Source organism: Protopterus annectens, chromosome 2.part1 (genome assembly GCF_019279795.1).
Source record: "Protopterus annectens isolate FY-2018-M chromosome 2.part1, PAN1.0, whole genome shotgun sequence".
Lineage (NCBI taxonomy): Eukaryota > Metazoa > Chordata > Ceratodontiformes > Protopteridae > Protopterus > Protopterus annectens.
The window spans coordinates 281602530-281624919 of record NC_056729.1 but is presented as its reverse complement, the minus strand read 5'-3'; positions in this window follow the sequence as shown (position 1 = coordinate 281624919).

Genomic DNA, 22390 nt, shown 5'->3' with positions numbered 1-22390 from the left:
AGCCACTGGAGTGATCCCCTGGGTGAATTTTCTATTTCCCATCCACTCATCAAGATTTCTCTTGAAGAGGGCCAGTGAGGTGCTTTGCTTGATATGTATGGGAAGTCTATTCCATAGCATGGGCAGTCTCTGGGTTATGAACCTATCCCTCCAGCATGTTTTGTTGATTGTGGTAATGAGGCTGAGGTCTCTGGAGCGTGTTGTGTGGATGGATTGGGATTTGTTTAGATATAGCATTTCTAACAGAACTGGTTCAGACATGGCTTTGTAAGTCAAGCAGAGATCGCCTCTAAGTAGGCGATATGAGACAGAGAATAGTTGGACTTTTTTGAGTCTGTCCATATAAGACAAGTGTTTAAGACCTAGGATCCTCTTTGTGAGGTACTTTTGCAGCCTCTCCAATTGTTGCAGGTGTCTAGTGGGGTATATGGCAAATGGGACATTGTACTTAATGATCGGCCTAATGAGGGAAGAGTAGAGGGAGACAATGACCTCTTTCTTCCTGGATGCAAACCCCTTAGTAATGAGATGTGCCACATAGAAGGACTTTCTGACCACAGTGGCAACATGGTGGTCAAAAGAGAGGTTGCTGTCAACCTGTGTTCCCAGATCTCTTATAACGCCTTCTGTGTTCAGTGGACTACCATCAATGTGGTAATTCAAGGGAATTGGGTTTTTCCCAAAGGGGATGAAGACACATTTTATGGCATTGAGCTTAAGGCCATAGTTCTGACACCAGTCATTGGTCTCATTGAGGCCTTTCTGTAGGATGTCAGCATCACTTGGGGAGTTAATAATGCTCCCAACTTGCAATCATCTGTGAACGTTGTCAGCCAGAGTCCCTTTGTGTTGGCCTGGACTTCAGAGAAGTAGATACCAAACAGGAGAGGACCCAGGACCGAACCCTGTGGGACTCCAATTGTGACTGGTTAGCAGTCTGACTTGGAATCAGCTACTTTCACACTGTGGGTTCTATCTGTGAGCCAGTTTGCAACCCACCTAGTGATATAGGGGTTGATGCCTAGATTAGTAAGTTGTTCTATGATTCTTGAGTTGGGAATCATATCAAAAGCCTTGGCCAGATCAAGGTAGGCTGTATGAACCACCTTACCTTTATCCACAGCTCTGGTGACTGATTCAAAGAAGTCAACCCAGTTGAGCATGCATGATCTACCCTTCACAAAACCAAACTGTGTAGGATCCAGAGTTTGGAGATTCCCTATATCCTTGTTTATTAAGTCCATGATGATGCATTCCATAGCTTTGCATATCAGATTTGTCAGGCTAATGGGGCGATAGTTCCCGGGGTCTGTAGTTGCTCATCCTTTGTGGAGAGGGATGACTGTAGCAGTGTGCCATTTGGTAGGGACAAAGCCTGAAGTGAGGATGTGATTGAACAGGGCACACAGGTGAGGTGCCAGTTCACTCTGTAGTTCATGTAGAACACATCCAGGGATACTGTCAGGTCCCATAGAAGCTGTATTCTTGGCCTTGGACAGTGCTGTTTTAACCTGTGCAGCAGTAATACTGGGTGCCTGGCAATCTACTGGTATTCTGATTGGTCCTTGGGGGGGGGTAAAGTTAGCACTGAACCTGTTCGCCAGTATATTTGCAATATCTGTTGGCTCAGTATAGGAGATACCATTGTGCAGTAGCTCAGAGCAGATCTGGGTATTGCCATGGAGATTCTTTACATAACTATAGAAGGCCTTGTGGTTGTCTTTACTATCTGATGCAATTCTGTTTCCATAGCTAGCTTTTAGAGGATTTGGTGCAGGATCTCAACCTTTTGCTGAAGCTGATAAGGGACTTTTTCCAGTCTTGGGACTTCACCTTATTCCGCATCAGTTTCCTCCTTCTGTTGTAGTTTGTTTATGGCAGGGGACCACCAGATTGGCTTCCTTTTTTTGAGGAGAGCATCTTAGTTCTATTAGGTATGGTGAGATCCATGCATTTGTGTACGTTTGTACAGTGCATTGGTGTATGATATGGCAGTCATGCAACTATTCTTCATTTGCATGGGTGCCATGAAGTTAGCCACCTCTGTTTTTAGGAGCCCAAAGTTAGTTTTGGAGAAGTTTTTCATGGTGGTTACCTTTGTTGGAGAGGGTGGGAGGGATGTGGATTTCCAGGGTGATTAGCTTGTGATCGGATCTAACCAGGGAGGAGATGACTATTGGTGTAGAGCAATGGTCGCCCATGTCAGTAATGAGCAGGTCAAGGATGTTGCTACCTCTGTGGAATTAATGAATTCCAGAAAGTGTTGGGCAAGTGTATTGGTACATGAGTAGTTTTCTCAGTTAATGGAGGTGTAGTTGAAGTCACCCAGTATGAGAGTGTTAGGTTGGACCCTAATGTTCTCCAGGGTGCTTAGGAATGTGGAGTGTGAATCTTGGGACATGGTTGGGGACCTATAGCAGGCTACGACCTGAATCACTGTCTTACCCAATGTTAGCTGCACCTAACATATTTCAGATGCATTATGTTCTGCTACCAGTCTGGAGGTGTGAGCATCCTTTATGAATATGGAAACACCACCACCTTTGGAGCTTTGGTCCAAGTTCTGGGGCCATAAGGTGTGGAATGAGTTGCAGCCTGGTAGTGCGGGGGTGCTTTCTGCTGCCTTGAACTTGGTCTCTGTTACAGGACAAATGTCGATGTTCTCCATTTTAAGGAGTACCTCAAGTGAGTGCATTTTGAGATTTAGACTTCTAGCATTGAGCAGCATTACCCCTTAAATTGCATTTGTTTTCAGCTGTTACGGTGGTAATTTGGTCTTTGGATTGCCACCTAAAAAAGGCACTATAGGGGTGGCAAGAGCCTTGGCCAGTATCCGGAACCCCAGGTGTGACAGATGCAGGCTATCTCTGGCAAAGCACTGAGGTCTGTCAGTCATGTCATCCCAGGCAGACAGATACTGGAGCCCCTTAGAATGACACCAAAAACTTAGCCAATTGTTGAAATCAATCATTTTCTGCTTGTACTGTGGTATCATTCTGGGTGATGGTAAGATGCTGCTCAGGGCTAGGGTAATACTCGTCTGGGCTGCATAATTCAAGAGCTCCTCCATGTCTCTTTTCATGTAGTCCAGGGAGGTACATCTCAGGTCATTATCACCCACATTTACAATGACAGAGTCATATTTATACCTGTTGTTCAGGGACCTGAGTGCGTGCGTTATGAGGCAGATCATGGTGCCTGACAGGCAGCTGACTGTTACTTTCTCCTTATTCAACTTAGTGAGTGGGACATCAGTGTGCCTCAGTATCGAGTCACCTATGACCAGTGTGTTGGGCATGCTGTTTTGCCTCAGGGGCTTTGGTTGAGTAGCACACTGTTTAGGACAGTTATGTGTCTCGTGATAAGTGTTGTGTTGTGGTGGTCAAGTGCTTTTCTGCCTTGGAGGTCTCTGTTGTTTGGTTAGATTTTTATTGAAAGCCTCTGCAAAGGTGGGTGTGTGGTTTGTGTTTTCATGTGAAGGCAATGCTGGTGTGTGTTCTGGAGGGCTATGTGTTCCATGTGGTGTGGTGCAAGTGTTGACCTTCTCCTCTTGACCAGCTATTCTGGTCTTGGCTGGAGAGTGTGTGGCTTCCAATTTGGATATATAAGTGCATCTCTCACAAGTCTGATTGTTGTGGGGTAAGAGGAGAGGGTTGTCAGTGTACATGAGGCAGTTGCTACATTGCCTCAGGATGCCCAAGTTCACCAGGTTAATAGGGGAAAGTGCAGGGAACTAACCTTTAGACATGCCTGGAGGGGTGGGCATTAATAAATACTGGAGCTGTTTCCTTGTAAAACATTTAGTGCTGTTAGCACTTTTGTGTACTACAATAATTGCTATAAGAAGTCTGGTAAAGTGGTAAACTAACAAGCTAGTAAAAGTGCAGGAGAGGAGAGAACTAGCAGATCTAAGGGAAAAATTGAAGAACAGACTTTGGCAATGCTCAGAAGCTTACAAACAGTCTTGGATACAGCAAATCAGTATCTGGACTAGATTAGTTACAGAAAAGGTGGGAAACAAGTGCAGATGTGGGCTTTTAAACCAGAAAGTTGAAAGAGATGGAGAAACTGCCCAAATGGTCAATAAACGTCAATTTCTGGGCCAAAAAACACTCCTCTTGTGGTAGATAGGCTACCTAGTGCTTACCACTCCCACTGATAAGCTAGAAGGCTTCCCTCCAACACAGAAAGGCTTGAGGGGCTCAGAAGCTTACAAACAGTCCTGGATACAGCAAATATGTTCCTAGACTAGAATAGTTACAGGAAAGGTGGGGAACACATGCAAACATGGGCTTTTAAACCCAAAAGTTGAAAGAGATGGAAAAACTGCCCAAACAGCCAATAAACTACAATGTCTGGGCCAGAAACCACTTCCCTTGTGGTAGATAGGCTACCTAGTGCTTACCACTCTGACTGATAAGCTAGAAGGCTTCCCTCCAACACAGAAAGGCTTGGGGGGGGGGGGCTCAGAAGCTTACCAACAGTCCTGGATACAGCAACCCTGTATATGGACTAGACTAGTTACAGAAAAGGTGTGAAACAAGCGCAAATGTGTTCTTTTAAACCAGAAAGTTGAAAGAGATGGAAAAAAAAACTGCCCAAATGGCCAATAAGCTACAATTTCTGGGCCAGGAATCACTCCTCTTGTGATAGATAGGCTACCTATTACTTACCACTCCCACTGGCAAGCTAGAAGGCTTCCCTCCAACACTGAAAGGCTTGGGGGCTCAGAAGCTTACACACAGTCCTGGATACAGCAAATCTGTACCTGGACTAGACTAATTACAGGAAAGGTGGAGAACAAACACAAATGCGGGCTTTTAAACCAGAAAGTTGAAAGAGATGGAAAACTGCCCAAACGGCCAATAAACTACAATTTCTAGGCCAGAACCCACTCCTCTTGTGATAGATAGGCTACCTAGTGCTTACCATTCCCACTGATAAGGTAGAAGGCTTCCCTCCAACACAGAAAGGCTTGGGCATCTCAGAAGCTTACCAACAGTCCTGGATACAGCAAGTCTGTATCTGGACTAGACTAGTTACAGGAAAGACAGGAAACAAGCTTAGATTTTTTTTTTTTTTTACAGAAAAACAGCTAAAACATCAGTAAATACAATAGAAATGCAGTGCAGGCTAGCACAGTTGAGTGTGTAGCAATATTACGGCAAATACAGTTTAAATAAATGCAATTAAATTAACAAATTACTAAAAACTAGTGCAGAAGGTAGTAAATTAGAAGGCTACTAACAAGCAGTAATAAGTGCAGAGTAAGAGCAACTGAGCAGATAGAACACAGAACAGCAAACTAAGACAGTTACAATAAGAACAGCTGAATAAAGTATATATATATATATATATATATATATATATATATATATATATATTTTTTTTTTTTTTTGAGGGAGGGAACAGAGCAGGATTAAGAGGCTACAGGGGTTGTCCTTCCCAAATGCTCTCTTTGTACACAATGGGTACAGCTGAAGAGATGGGACTAATAGGAGTGCCTGAAATCAGAATATGATCTTACTGCACTCAGTTGATGGGCCCAGAAGGAGTATCCAAATACAAACTTACAAGAGGGGCAGGCAATTTTAAAGCCACCAAGATTAACACCAAAACAAGAACAGGGAGGGAGCATGGGGAACTAACTGTAGTGAAAAATAAAATAAAATACAGTACTATATGAAAAAGTGCAGATAAAAGTGTATTTAAATTCACTTATATGTCCAGTTGACTGCAGGTAGATCTTAGCCAGCCAAAGCTCAGATATTTTAGCAGAAATAACACAAGATGTAACACTTATATGGCAAGACAAACCCTCTAGGTTGGGAGCTAAACAAAGAATATAAATGAAATAAAACTACCCATACTGCTACCAATGGCTAACTTCTAACAAGTTCTCTTTAGAGACACAGAGACCACAATTTTCAATTCAATTAATATTCAGTGAAAAAAAAAATAAAATGCAGTACTATATGAAAAAGTGCAGATAAAAGTGTACTTAAATTCGCTTATACATCCAGTTGACTGCAAGTAGATCTTAGTCAGCCAAAGCTCAGATATTTTAGCAGAAATAACACAAGATGTAACACTTATATGTTGTTATGTTATTATTTATTATATTGAAGATTTACACATGGCTGGCATGATTTGATCATGATGGTGAATCCCAAGTGATTGAACAAAGCCAGCTGTGGGTAAATCTTCAGTATACGCACTCCCACAAGTCAGTTATTGCTGTTATACAATGACAGTATTTAAGAAGGGAATTACTTACTTTTCTTCAATGTCTTTGTAAAATGGCCCCATTGAGTTCTTCTGCATTATTTTCCCATTCTTCTGCTTTATTGATATACTGTGCATGCATATGGGACTTACGTTCCCATAGTACAGTAGTGCTTTGGAAAGCAAGTAACACAGAAAGTAAGAGGTATGTTGCTGTTTTTTTTTTGAAAAAAAAAACAAGAAAAAACTGTAAAATCCGCACAGTTTAGAGATAGAAGAGCGACAGGGCAAAAATTCAAGAAAAATCAGGTATGTTTCTTTGGTTTTGCAGAATGTAAAAGATTTTCCTTGTATTTCCTGTGCCCTCAGTATAAGCCTCTCAATCTTTTCACTCAAGAAATGTCACAGAGCCTTAAATGAGGGGGCAAAGGTCCCTATCTTAAATGAAGTCTATATTATATAAGCGAACACAATGACTTGCGAATGCTATATAATCAACCCACAATCCCCGAAAACCCAAAATGTCGAACACATGGATCAGCAATTTTTTTCTCAGGGAAAAAAATCTCTGATATGTACAAAAAAAAAGCAAAAAAAACCCCACAAAAATAAAGTGAGGGCTCCGCTCACTCCCCCTACTTAAATATACCAACTCTGAGATCACACCACAGTGAAGGAAATAGCAAAGTCCCAAAAACAGCCCAGTGATTTTTTTTCCCTAAGAAAAAAATTGCTGTTCCGTGCTTTCGGTATTTTGCCATTTCTCGTAATGACGTTCGACTAAACAGTGTTTGCATTAAATGTAGCTCTTATAAATGTAGAAAGCTGCTAAAATGACAGGATTTATGCTATCATTCATTGCCTTGTCATTATTTAGTAATGTCACTCTTCAGTGATTTGCTGGAAAACCACAAATTTTATGAGGGACAGACCTAAAATACGAAGAAAAAATTTGGACGCCTGAAACATAGACTTCTAGAGCACATACGAATAAAAGAAAGTCCAGTCGCACTTCAACAACTGTGATTTTTTTTTTCTATTGGTATATGCTCAGTTTACAATGGCCACACTGATTGGACTGACCAATCAGAGTGCATGTTTATGAATACAAATGAGCTGTCATTGTATAATTTGCAGGATACTGCTGTGAAGTCGAATGGTTCACCAAGTATATCACAACAAAAAGTAATTTCAATCCTGCCATTATTAACACCCTGTAGATTTTTGAGTCAGTTTGTGAAAACGAGATAAGGTCACCCCCCCCCCCAACAATTTTCATAAATTAATGTATAACAAAAAAAAAAAAAATCAGCTCTGAAAGAGTTACTTTCCATGACATGAAAGCAGATAAGGGGGAAGTATGTCCATCTTGACAGTAGAGGACTGTAATGCTGCTGTTAATCATCTTTTAGTAAACAATAACAGCTATGAAGCTATATCTAATTCTGAGATTAACACAACCTATAGGTCAATTGATTAAGTGTTATTAGACATTAATTGATGGTGACACTGATTTGACTTTTTACCAATTTTATCTCTGTGACTAACAAGGCTGGTTACCTTATTTGGTATTTGGAAGTTGCATAAAGATTTATGAAAGCAACCTTTTCATAGTTGTGGCTGTTGATAGTTCCAAAATGGATGTGTTAGCTTCTACTAAGTTAAATAAGTTTGTGCAGATATAAAGTATTTGTGGCCCTTCCTAGAAAAGTATATACATTTTAACAGTAATGTTTTAATTAATGGTTTTATTATTTCAGCCTTAGATATAGTATCCCATTACACTTCTATTCCTCATGAGAAATTTACACATTTAGAGATATTCTTAGCTCTATTTGAACATGAACTCTATAAAGTTATTTGAGTTGTTTGAGCCTTGATGGATTTAGTTCTGGCAATATTTTTTCACTTTTAATAAATACAACCAACACCTGCTCCAGGGCATCAAAAAGATCCACTGGAAACTAGGATCAATATCCAGAGCAAAACATTTTCTCAGAGTCTGCAGGAAAATCAATAATCGCTGCCTACCTACTTCTATCCCTTCTATATGAATCCCCACATCTTTACAAATCTCAGTGTTCTTCTTTCGGCTTTTCCCGGTTAGGGGTCGCCACAGCGGAACTCTGGTCCGCTAATGATTGGCAGTAGATTTTTTACAGGTGCCGAGGTGCCAGCTCGATGCCCAACCTTCAACAAAGGCATGCCCATTCTACGCATGTCTTTCAAATGCCACTTGACTGGCTAGGAATGCTTTACATCTGATAATTTGATTTTTTCAACAGTGGGACTATTTGTAACTATTCTTTTTTTGGGACAACAATATATTGGTTCATTTGGACAATGCACCACATCATTGTGTACAAAGTATAATTTTGATGGACTGTTTATGGCATCGCAATTGGGTATGATCGGGAATGCTTTGAAGAGATTACCGGACTGCCACGCGGACTTTCAGTGATCCTTTTATGTTTTTCAACAGTCATTTTGGATCATGCATAAGGCTCATATTTTGTATATCTAGGAGGGATTGTATGTTTTGGACTTTAAACTTTTCATATTTGCATTAGCTGTACTTGTTTCTTAGTTCAAACTGTTCATTGTGGATTATTACACTTCTGACCATTCAGCCTGGGTCATGGCCTAAATATATAATGTTGATTTTTTCAAACTCATACGGGCCAGTGTTGTAACTATTATTTGTACAAATTTCGACAGCTATCAGTGCTCTTACCAGCTTGGTACGAAGCTGTTATACAGACTGAACAGTCATAGGTTTCTTAGATTTTATTTCTATTTGGGGCCATAACTTTATATGATTTGGTGAACACACTATTCATGGGTACATGATTCCAATTATATACAACATTTTTATGTTGTACTTGCTATAGGGAATGAATGTTACAAATGTGTTTTTCACATACACACTACCATTTATTGGTGATTGTTCAGCTATTCTTTTTATAAATTACTGAGTGCCTATTTGTCTATCAACATTTGACTAGTGGAATAACAGGGACATTTATTAGTAAATCATAGGTTATTCATATTTTATAATGACAAAAGTACCAACAATTTTTGTAGTTATATGAGTATATATTTAGTATTAATAACCATTGTATCAATATACTGGAGTCTATTGTCATTTTTGATTCCATTGTCATTCTCGATTCAGCAAGGGTTCATTGTATGGTTTACCCATTATAGTCAATTTATTGGTATATATACAGATATTTTATTTGTGGGTACTATTTGTTGCTTGATGACTATATATTCACCATCTTGGATTCTTTGACACAGTTATATAGCGATAGGGAAATAACCCTTGGTCCTGGTACATTGAGTCATTACTTTTGACTCTACATTTGGATCATTATAATATAATACAACATTTGACCTATGGTACAATACATTTTGTACTAATTGCTTTGCTCTATACATATTTATTTATATCTCTCAGTCCTATACCCCTCCAAGGGTCCCTCGATTATCTATCTTTTATCTTTTCAGTGCTTTGGCCTGCATAATATTACATTATAAATATTTGGTTATATTTTTGGATCAGCCAAGTGTCATTCACAAATTTAGTCTTTCCATATCCGGTTTGTTGACTAGTTTATGATTATTGATAGCATATTTTGTTGTTTCTTATTAATCAGCCAGGATTTTTTCTCCCAGTGTTCCGCTTTTGAACAAATTGGACGCAGGTGGTTCTTAGGACACTTTTCCCTGTTATGGTCCAGTTATATTTGTGCACATATCGACGTGTTTGTTTTTGAGCCATTATTGTCGGTGCATCAGTGTTACCAGCTCTCCTTTATTCCTTTTTTTCTTAATTTGCTTATTACCTTCTAGAATCACAAGGTATATGCAAAAAATATTATTCTTCTAAATTATGGATTTTTCCAGTTTCATTCGGGGGCTGGTTTCTGATAGAGAGGACCTTGAGGTCTTTGGACTAGGGTCATCCACAGGGAACACTGGGGGGTCCGATTTAGTTGATTCTGAATCTAATTGTGGTTTACTTTTTGGAAACTTAAATAAACATCTCAGATCCCTAAGATCCAATATTTGGCATAGTAAGCTATTTAATGCTTACCAGACTGCGGGAATCACCCCAAGGGGTCTACGTATTCGCACTGTTCCTCATGTTACTAATGCAGATGAGGAACTTAATTCAAATTGGAACAAAATACAGCAAGAAACAACCATGGCTTTTGTTGTCGAACTGCTCAAGTTCCATAACAGGGCCATTGATAAAGATTTGGAGGACATCAATACTCTAGTCAACAAATTGGTAGTTTATGAGAAAGAACCATTTTTTAAGAGTTCATTGAACAAGGTTGCTTCTGATTTACGTAAGTTTGACACTGAACTTAAATCCAGTAAAACCAAAAAATTTATCAGGGACCAGGAGGATTATAGGAGGGGGAATCCTTTTATGTCCAGCGCCAAACATGTTAGGTTTTCACCTACTCCTTTAAAATCCACTAACAAAAGGAAACGACCGAGATCTATATTAAAAAGGCATGAGATTGATACAATATCCTCTTTTGAGGACACCTCATCAGGCACAGAAAATGAAGCCACAACAGTCTCAGAGTCACCGACCCCAAAAAGAACACCAAGGTCCACCCCTTTAGGCCCAAAACCAGGCGGGGAGGACGGAAACACCGCAGAAATAGAGAACATTCAGTGTCTTTTGAACCTTGCTCTGGCGAAATGACAAACTCATGTCACAATGTCTTAAATTTATCATGTTTTGAACTATCTCCCATTCAGTTAAGAATGTTGAATAAAGGTCTTTCTTTTATTCCAAGTTTCACTGTGTCAGAGGAATCTTTTGCACAGGATGTTGTGAATTTTTGTCGGTTGTTAAATTTGAAGTTGTTTTTTGGTGATAGTGATGTTACCTATGATCATGATAGATTCACATATCATAGATCTTACTTTTCTCCACCTATGCATCAGATGGTTCTGCAGTTTCAGAACAGTGTGCTTAAGGATTTGCATTTTTTGAGTTCTGATATTTCATTACAACATAACAATCTTTCCTTTGATGAAAGACAAGCTATTTTTGAACTTCAAAACAACAGGGAAATTGTGATAATTTCAGCTGACAAAGGTGGTGCTGTGGTTGTATTAGATTGGGCTGACTATGATAAGGAGGCATTAAGACAACTAAATGATGTAAGATACTATTCACATATGGTTATTGACCCCACTCATATGTTTAAGAAACAAATTGAGACATTCTTAAGACAGGCAAAGGATGAGGCTATTATTTCTGATGACATCATGAATCAACTCTTGGTTCATGATCCCATTAACCAATATATATATTTTCTGCCTAAAGTCCACAAGGATCTTTCTCATCCACCTGGCAGACCTATTGTATCGGGCAAGGGATACATTACAGAACCCCTCTCCTTATTTTTGACCAAGCATTTGAAGCCGTTGCTTTCTAACATTCGATCACGTCTACAAGATACAACAAATTTTTTACAGATTATTTCTAACACATACCTTGATCCGGATTGGTTCCTATGTTCCTTAGACGTAAGTGCCTTGTATACCAATATCCTACACCAGGATGGGCTGCTTGCCTTGGCTTATTGGCTCGAAGTCTCTAACTTATATAGTTCTGACTTCAACAAATTTTTGGTGGATTTGGCACATTATGTCCTTACCAGCAATGTTTTTTATTATAAGGAACAATGCTTTTGGCAAACCAAAGGGACAGCGATGGGGGCATCTTTTGCCCCCATATATGCTGACCTCTTTATGGCGTTTGTTGAAAAACATTTAATCTATGATGAACAGAGGAACACATTTCTGGCGGGTATTGATATATGGAGAAGGTATCTTGATGATGTTTGGTTGGTATGGAGGGGGGATGAAGGCTCATTATTGGATTTTGTGACATATCTCAATAACAATGCATGGGGCCTGCATTTTACCATCAATTATGATAAGGAAACCATTACATTTCTCGATGTCCTAATTAAGAGGGCACCTGATGATACATTATTTACCGAGATATATAGGAAGTTTCCGGAATACAATACAATTTTGCATGCCTCCAGTTACCATCCACCTCACATTGCACGCAACATTCCCAAGTCACAATTCATACGTGCGAAACGTATCTGCTCTGAGGAAAGCACTTACTTGAAACACAAATCAGATATAACCAATAGATTCAGATCCCGTGGTTATAAAAGTGGCCATATTACTATGGCTAGTAATAAGGTTAGCTCTATGAATAGAAGTGACCTATTAACATACAAGACACATACTGATTCCACTGGTCAACCCCTTAGATTCACAACTACATTTGCCCGCAACTCAAATCGCCTCATTCAAAGTGTGAGGAGACATTGGAATATTTTACAATGTGACACGGAGATAAACAGTATTATTCCAGAAAGGTGTCTTTTTTCCTATAGAAAAGGAAAGAATCTCAATTCCTTCTTCAATCATTATAAACATAGGGACAACAAATCATCTGATTTGACACAAACTACATTGACAGGGGAACCTTTACAGGGCTGTTTTCCATGTGGACATTGTAACAATTGCAAATATATTCTAAAGTCCAAACAATTTTCTACGCGCAATTGTTCACAAGTTTTTGATTTGCAATTCTTTTCTAACTGTTCCAGTGATTGGATTATCTATTTAGCTTCTTGTAGCTGCGGTGCGTTCTATGTTGGACAAACGTCCAGACCTCTTAGGATTAGAATTTCTGAGCACCAAAGTAACATCAAACAAAAAAAGATACACAATGCTTTGTATAAACACACCATAACACATCCCACAAGTAAATTCAATTTTATTATTATTGACATGATTCTTGGCAATAGGACCAATAAATCCCAATGGCACTCTATATTAAATGCAAAAGAAAAGAAATGGATTATCAGACTGGGTGGCTTGTTCCCACCGGGACTTAATGAACACCTATGACAGTTAACCAATGGGATTGTTGCTATCTGTATATATGCAGCCAGTGTTTTTTGCATTTACTTTTTGTACACTGAAGAAGGCTGTGCTTTGCCGGCCGAAACCGGTTTGTAATATGCTGTGACTTTTGTTCAATACAATTTTATTATGTCACTGTTTGCTGGCTCTGAATTTTTGTTCCTGATTGCTGTTGTTTCTTGAGCCGTGCAGTTGCTACCGTGCAGGAGGTTTTTTCTTGGGTTATCAATACTACTACCAAGTCAGTAAAAAAGGAACTCTATCCTCTGTAACTAAAACAGTCAGAAAAGACACATACTTTCTGAATTATTAGAGCTACAATCCAAACTTCTGTCAGTAATAGCTGAAAAAAATCAAAATCATTTGGAGATAAAAAAGAAAGTAGAAATATTAAACAATACATATAATGAAATTCTAACACATAAAACTAGCTTAGCTTTTGAAAAACTCAAAATTAATACCGTGGCTACTTCTCCCAAATATCTACATAAGTTATCCTCAAGAATCAAAATACAATAAAAATCTAATAACATTAAAAGTATCATCCGATCTTCCATGAAAAGAAAGGGAAACATGTCTCAGATATAGGTGACATTCTTGATGCCTATAGAAATTACTATATGAAACATTTCCAAAAAGAAAATATACATATCGATCAATTAAATCTAGATGAAAAATGTTCTAATATAAAAAAAACCAGAAAAATTAAAACTAGATCTGCAAGCACCCATATCTTACAAAGAAATTACAGATACAATAAAAGAGGGTAAAAATAATAAAGCTCCAGGTATAGATGGCATAATTATGGAAATATATAAACGTTTTCCTTCAAAGATACAATACCTCTTCCATAAAACTCTATTAGAAATTCAGTCACAAGCTTTAATACTACCCTCTTGGAGATATTCCTTAATCACACCAATCCTAAAGGAAAACAAATCCCCAAACCTCTGTACCTCATATAGACCTATATCATTATTAAATAATGACTATAAGATATTTATGATAGTATTAACTAACAAAAAAAATACCACTATCCAAAACAATAAATAATGACCAAACTGGATTTATATATCGTAGACACACACATGACAATATTAAAAGGATAATTTCTCTTATGGATTATGTTAATAAAAAAAAATAAAGAAACACTCATAATTGGCTTGGATGTAGAGAAAGCCATTGATTCCTTAAACTGGAACTATTTATTCAAAATCCTAATGCTATTTGAATTTCCTGCATCCTTTGATCATCTCCTACAGAATACATATACAAATAATTTAGTGCATGTCAAGTTAGGTCCTTTTACCTCTGAATCTATACATATAACAAAAGGCACTAAACAAGGATGTCTCATGTCACAGATTCTATTTGCTCTGGCTATTGAAATATTGGCAGATTCAATTCATAACAATATACAAATCAAAGGAATAGGTGTTTGTGAGCAATACAATTCTAAAGTAATGCTATTTGCTGATGACATATTATCAACATTATCTAATACAAAAGAGACATTAGAAGAATTCAGTATATTAATTGACAAATTTCACATGACTTCAGGACTCCATTTCAATAAATCAAAATCAAAAATTTTATTTTTAAATAAAAAAAAGAACTGCAGACTAAGGGGATCACATTATAGTGAAACAATACTCCACCTTAAAATATCTAGGAATTGAGTTATGCAAGGATAATAATGAATTAGTCTCAAAAAACGACAATAATATCATCAATACAATTAAAATCTCTGTGGAAAAATGGAACAAAATAATATTAACATTTGAAGATAGACTACAGTTAATAAAAATGGTTTTACTGCCCAAGATCCTATTTATAGCCTTGGCAATACAACTGTTACCAGAAAGGAATATACTTAAAGAAATAAATTTATGCCTAATAAAATTCTTATGGTTTCCCAAAAGAAACAGAATAGCTTTAATACATTATATCAGACCATGGAAACAGGGAGGATTAAACTTTCCTGATATAGAAACATATATAAAAGCATCAATATCTAAAACAATCTCATATTGGATAAGTCCAAATTACTCTGCAAATTGGAAAGAATTACTAACTGTAATATCAATAAATGAATTTGATTTACAAAAAAAAAAATTCAAATAACAGATAAAAACAATTTGCCATGGCACATATTATGTATTAGCATGCAATATAACATAACTAAACCCACTAAAACTCATATGATTGATTATTATAGGTTCATATGTTCATTGGTAGGTACTAGGCTATTGGCCCTAGGGCCTATAAGCCTAGCCAAAAGATACCCTGGCTTTCACCACCCAAGAAAATTATTTTCCTGTGCCACTGTTGAGCAGAGCCACAGAAGTGATCCCCGGGGTGAATTTCCTATCTCCCATCCATCATCAAGATTTCTCTTGAAGAGTGCTAATGAGGAGCTTTGTTTGATATAGATAGGTAGTTTGTTCCAGAGTATGGGAAGTCTCTGGGACAGGAATCTATCCCTCCAGCATGTCCTGTTTATTGTGGTGACAAGGTTTAGGTCCATAGAGCGTGTAGCTCGGAGGGATTGGGATTTCTTTAAGTGGAGCATGTCCAAAAGCTCTGGGTTTGACATAGCTTTGTGTGTTAGGCAGAGATCACCTCTGAGTAGGTGATATGTGACGGAGTAAAGCTGCAGTTTTTTTTAGATGGTCTTCATAGGGCACCTGTTTGAGGTGGGTAATCCTCTTTGTGAGGTATTTCTGCGGCCTTTTCGGTTGTTGTAGATGTCTTGTGAGGTGCATACCAAAAGGGGCATTGTACTCTATAATGGGTCTAATGAGTGATGAGTAGAGGGGAGCAATGACCTCTTTTTTCCTGGATGAGAAACCTTTTGTGATGAGGTGTGCCACGTAGAAGGATTTCTTGACTACTGTGGTGATGTGATTATCAAAGGAGAGACTACTGTCCACCTGTGTCCCAAGGTCTCTTATCAAACTTTCGGTGTTAAGTAGACTACCACCTATGTGGTAGTTCATGGGTACAGAGTTTTTACCAAAAGGGATGACAATGCACTTTTGGCATTGAGCTTGAGGCCATGGCTTTGACACCAGGCATCTGTCACAGCAAGGCCCTTTTTTAGGATGTCCACATCTTTTGGAGTTTTGATTGTGGCTCCTAGTTTGCAGTCATTTGCGAACTTCATTAGCCAAAGACCTGCAGTGTTAGCCTGTACTTCAGAGAAGTAGATACCAAACAGGAGAGGACCCAGGACTGAAACCTGTGGTACTCCACTTGTCACTGGTCTGAAGTTGGATTTGGAGTCTGCTACGTTCACAGTGTGGGGTCTGTCAGTGAGCCAGTTGGCAACCCATCTTGTGACATAGGGATTTATACCTAGTTTAATGAGTTTATCTATAATTCCAGAGTGAGGGATGGTGTTGAAAGCCTTGCCGAGATCTAGATAGGCTGTGTGAACCACTTTACCCTCATATACGGCTTTGGTGACCGCTTCAAAGAAGTCTATCAGGTTTAGGAGACATGATCTGCCTTTTATAAACCCGAACTGGATGGGGTCCAAAGTTTGGAGATTACCAGTGTCATTGTTTATAAGTTCCATGATGATATATTCCTTAGCCTTGCAGACCAGGCTCATCAGGCTAATGGGGTGGTAGTTTCCGGGGTCCATGGTGGCTCCCCCTTTGTGGAGTGGGATAACTGTCACTGTGCGCCACTCAGTGGGCACATAGCCTGAGGTGAGGCTATGATTGAACATGGTACTTAAATGGGGTGCCAATTAGTTCTGTAGTTCAAGTAGAACACAGCCTGGGATGTTGTCAGGTCCCATGGATGCTGTGTTCTTGGCTTTGGATAGTGTGTTTTTTACCTGTGCAGCTGTGATTACAGGATCTTTGTGTTCTTCCGGAATAGAGATGGGCTCTTTAGGGGATAAGAGAGGGGTAAAGTTAGCACTGAACCTATCTGCCAAGATGTTGGCAATATCAGTTGGTTCTGTATATTTAGTGCCATTGTGCTGTAACTCAGAGCAGATCTGAGTGTTGCCATTGAGATTCTTGACATAGCTATAGAATGCTTTGTAGTTGTCTTTTGAGTCAGTGGTGATTTTGTTTTTGTAACTAGCTTTGGAGGATTTTATGAGGGATCTCAGCTTCTTACTGAGTCTGACCAGGAAGTTCCTCCAATCATGGGATTGTACTCTTTTTTGCAACAGTTTCTTTCTTCTGTTGTAGAGTTTGTTTATGGCAGGGGACCACCAGATTGGCTTCCTTTTTTGGAGGATAGAATCTTGGTTCTGTTAGGGATTGCACGATCTGTGCACTCGTGTAAGTGCTTAGAAAGTGCATTTGTGTAGGATTCAGCAGTCATACCTCTATTGTCCGTCAGCATAGGTGTTTTGAAGTTTGCCACTTCTGTCTTAATAAGCGTGAAGCTGGCTTTGGAGAAATTATTTACGGTGTTTCCCTAATGCGGGGTGGAGGAGGGATGTGGATGTCTAGGGTGATTAGCTTGTTGTCGATCTGACCAATGAGGAATTGACCTCTGGTGTGGAGCACCAGTTGCCCATGTTGATAATAACCAGGTCTAGGATATTGCTGCCCCTGGTGGGGGTGTGGCTAAGTTGATCCAAGGCATTGGAATTTATGAATTCCAGAAAACGTTGAGCACAAGAGTTGGTACATGAGTAGTTTTCCCTTTTAATGGTTGGGTAGTTGAAATCACCCATTATTAGGGTGTTAGGTTGTACCCTAATATTTTAAAGAAAAAATGGACGGTGCAAAAATAAAACTAGTAAGTAAAGTAAAAGCACCGAAGACTCAGCACAGATGCCAAAATTAGGGCTGTAGGTTATAAATGATAGTCCAAACCCGAAATTGGTTCCAAAATCAAGCAGCAACAGTTTAATAAAAATCCAAATACGTAGCAACCAGTACACCTCACGTTTCGTCAAGAACTTCATCAGATAAACTACACACCCTAAGACAACTGTTAAATACTCTAATTAATTTCAAACTGACCTATAAAAAACTAGCATCATGAATATTTAAACTATGATACATGTTAAAATAATTGATGTTTTTTGAACTTTTAATAAAATCTTTAAGACTTTAAAAACACAAATTAATTAATACAACACACATAAATAAGTTAGTTTAGAATAAATATTGTTAAAAAGGTTTAAATAAATAATTAAATGTAGTTATAAAAATACTAGTAAATAATGAAGTGTTTAATGGTGAATAATGAATGTTTCTAGTCTTTCACTGCCCTCTAGTGGAAAGATGTACGTATGTATGTAATAGGTGAAAAAATGCATAATGTTTGTAATATAATTGAAACATTTTATGTAAAATTTTTTTTTAAAAATTATAAAAAATAATTGAACACTTGGAGTTATATAATTTTCTAAAGTTTCGCTGATCTCATTTTCAGTATCAGTGCTAGAGTGATCATGTCATTAATACCCGGGAATTTATTTGACTCTAAGACTATTTGCCAATATAATTCCCTGTATGCAACTAACGTTTCCCAACTACCACCCCGGGGGTCAGAAGGTACAACTTCTAAGACAAAAAAATTAAAATAAGCCCCATTATAAACCAAGGTATGCTTATATAAAGAATTTGTGTCTCGCTTAGTCCTTATGTCATACAGGTGCTCATAAATTCTCTGTTTCATTTTTCTTTCGCTCTTACCAACATAAAATGCTTCACATTGACCACATAATGCAATGTAAATAATGCCCTTAGTGTTACAATTAACAAAGGAGTCTAGTTTAAGTGTCTTGTTGCGGGCTGCCAACAAATATGAGTCACCAGTTATCAAGTTCTTACAGTAACCACAAGCTCCACATTTAAAAACACCATATTTTTTCTTTTTGTTCTCCTCGCTTCTCTTAGTATGACTGACCTTTTCTAAGATTGCTTTTATGTTCAAACCTCTTTTGTAAGTGTAATTGAAATTAATTAGAGTATTTAACAGTTGTCTTAGGGTGTGTAGTTTATCTGATGAAGTTCTTGACGAAACGTGAGGTGTACTGGTTGCTACGTATTTGGATTTTTATTAAACTGTTGCTGCTTGATTTTGGAACCAATTTCGGGTTTGGACTATCATTTATAACCTACAGCCCTAATTTTGGCATCTGTGCTGAGTCTTCGGTGCTTTTACCCTAATATTTTCCAGTGTATCAAGAAATGAGGAGTGGGAATCCTGGGGCATGGTGGGGGATCTGTAGCAAGCTACAATTTGGATTGTGGTCTTGCCCAGAGTTAGTTGCACTTGGATAATCTCGGATGCATTATGCTGAGCAACTAGCCTGGAGGTGTGGATATCCTTAATGAATATGGACACGCCTCCGCCTTTAGTGTTTCGGTCCAGGTTAGGTGGCTGAAAGGTGTGGTATGAATTATAGCCTGGTAATGCAGGGGTACTCTCTGGAGCCTTGAACCAGGTCTCTGTCACTGCACAGATGTCGATGTTCTCCATTTTTAAGGAGTGTCTCGAGTGAGTGCATTTTGAGGTTTAGACTTCTAGCATTGAGTAGCAATAACCTCAGATTCTGCTTGCTTATACCTGTTACGATGGTGAATTTGTCATTTGAACCTTGCCTAAAAAAGGCACTATAGGGGTGGCTAGAGCCTTAGCCAGTATCCAGAATCCCAGAGGTGACAGGTGCAGGCCATCTCTGGCAAAGCATTGTGGTTTGTCGATCATATCATCCCAGTCAGACAGATACTGGATCCCCTTAGAATGACACCAGAAGCTTAACCAATTGTTGAAGTCAATCATTTTGTTCTTGTACTGTGGTATCATTCTGGGTGAAGGCAGGATGCTACTCAGGACTAGGGTCATACCTGCCTGGGCTACAAGATCAGACAGATCCTCCATGTCCCTTTTCATGTAGTCCAGGGGTACATCTCAGGTCATTCACACCAGCATGGACAATGACAGTCATATTTGTACTTGTTGTGGAGTGACCTGAGTGCATGCGTTATGTGGCAGATCCTGGCACCCGACAGGCAGCTGACTACATTACATTGACTCATTTAGGAAAATTATTAATGCAAGTATAGATTTAAAAATCTGGTTTGATCTTTTAACACCATTTATAGTCACAAAGAACTTTCCACATAAAATATATAGAGAAATTATTAATTCCTGGGAACAGAAAGGATTTGTTTGTTGGCTCCAATGTATCAGAGAACTAAAAGTTTTAGATATGCAAGTAATAAAAACAGCATACAAAATTCCACAACAGGACTGGCTAACTTTACAGAGTATTCTGTCATATTCGCAAGATTTAAGTAGAATAATTAACAATTCTTCATTTAAAGAAATACCTAAATTTACGAAATACATATATGAAATCATATATAACGACTTTGACATGGGAAACAGTATTTCAAAATTTACAAAATATTGATAAACTATAAAACAACACCCAAAACCTCATATTGGAAATATATAACAAAAGGACACTCAATACAGTTAACTGAAGATATTAAAACAAATAACTTATGATCGATAAAATATCCATCCTTTACACAATACCGGAAAGTTTTTAATTGGAAATGCTTGCACAGAGCATTCTTAACCCCAGATAGAATCAGTAAAATTAGTTCTTCCATAAAAGGAACATGTTGGAGATGTGAGCAAGTACACAATGCAGATTGGAACCACATTTCTTTGATTGTATTAAAATTAAGCCATTTTGGAATGGTATTAACTTTCTACAAGCTTTATTTAATAAAATTTAACTTAAGCTCTTGTATTATTAAATGTGAACAAAGGTCCTCATTTGAATAGATCAAACATGTATCTAGTATGGAATATACTTGCAATTTCAAGGAAGTGTATAACAAGAAGATGGAATACAAACACAATACCAACTTTGGAAGACTTCTACAGCCTACTGAAGACCACAGCATTACTGGAAATTAAAATTAAAGAACTAAGAATTTATCCAAAGCCATTTATCAACAACCCTTGGGGAAAAGTCTTATTGTTGATTGACACTATACAATAATTGATCAGACACTCTAATAATGGATTGGACATACTTATAAAGTAACTGTATATATTAAGATCTGTTATAGTGTCGAGCTAATTGGGTGGCCATGGTGGTGCAGCAGTTAGCATTGTCACCTCACAGCAAGAGGTTCTCCGGTTCGATTCTCGGCTGGGGTGCCTTCTGTGCGGAGTCTGCATGTCCTCCCTTTGGTTGCATGGGTTTGCTCCGGTTTCATCCCAAAGACATGCAGTAGGTGGATTGGACACTCTACATTGGCCCTAGGTATGAGTGTGTGCTTGTGTGTGCCTTCTGTGGAAGGTTGGGCACCGGGCTGGCAACTCAACACCGTAAAACTTCACTGCCAATCATGAGCAGACAGATGATCCACTGTGGCGACCCCTAACCGGGAAAAGCCGAAAGAAGACGAATAGTGTCAAGCTAATGTAAATGGTGTACATAGTTATTTAAAATGTTATGTATAAATACTATGGAATTCATTCAAATATATCTGAAAAATAAAAAAAAAATTTGAGGGAAAAAAAAAAGAAAAAACACATACTGTCAAGTTACTACTAAAACAATATCTAAGCAAAAAATGTCTCTCCTCCTGCTCAGTTCCCAGCTAGAATGATTATTATTTTTATACTTTTTTCTACAAATACTTGGCTTTTCCACTTCCCTCTTTTCTTTATCAGACCAGAAGGATACTCATTAAACCATAAGGTGCAGCTTTGTTTATTTTATTTATTTATTTAGCATTTGTTTACCAGGAAAGTCCAACTTAGAACAAAGACAATTTTTAGCAGAGACATGCGGAGAAATGATCCCGACGCATGTCTTTGTAATGTGGGAGGAAACCGGATCACCCGGAGGAAACCCACATGAAAGCAGGGAGGACATGCAGACTCTGCACACAAGGCACACCAGCTGTGAATCGAACTGGAGAACCTCTGTCTGTGAGGCGACAATGCTACCGCTGCACCACTACACACTGTATAATTACATAAATTATACCGATCACAAGATTTAAGTGACAAGACTCATTCTCTTCTTCTCTCTAATTTAGATCAACCACTATCTCGCTGTCTCCCTTCTGTCACAATCTCACCACTCTCTCTCTTTTCATCTCTCTAAAACAAATGCTCCTTATAACCATCCAGGTAGCCCCAACCATTCTCATTTCCCTAATTA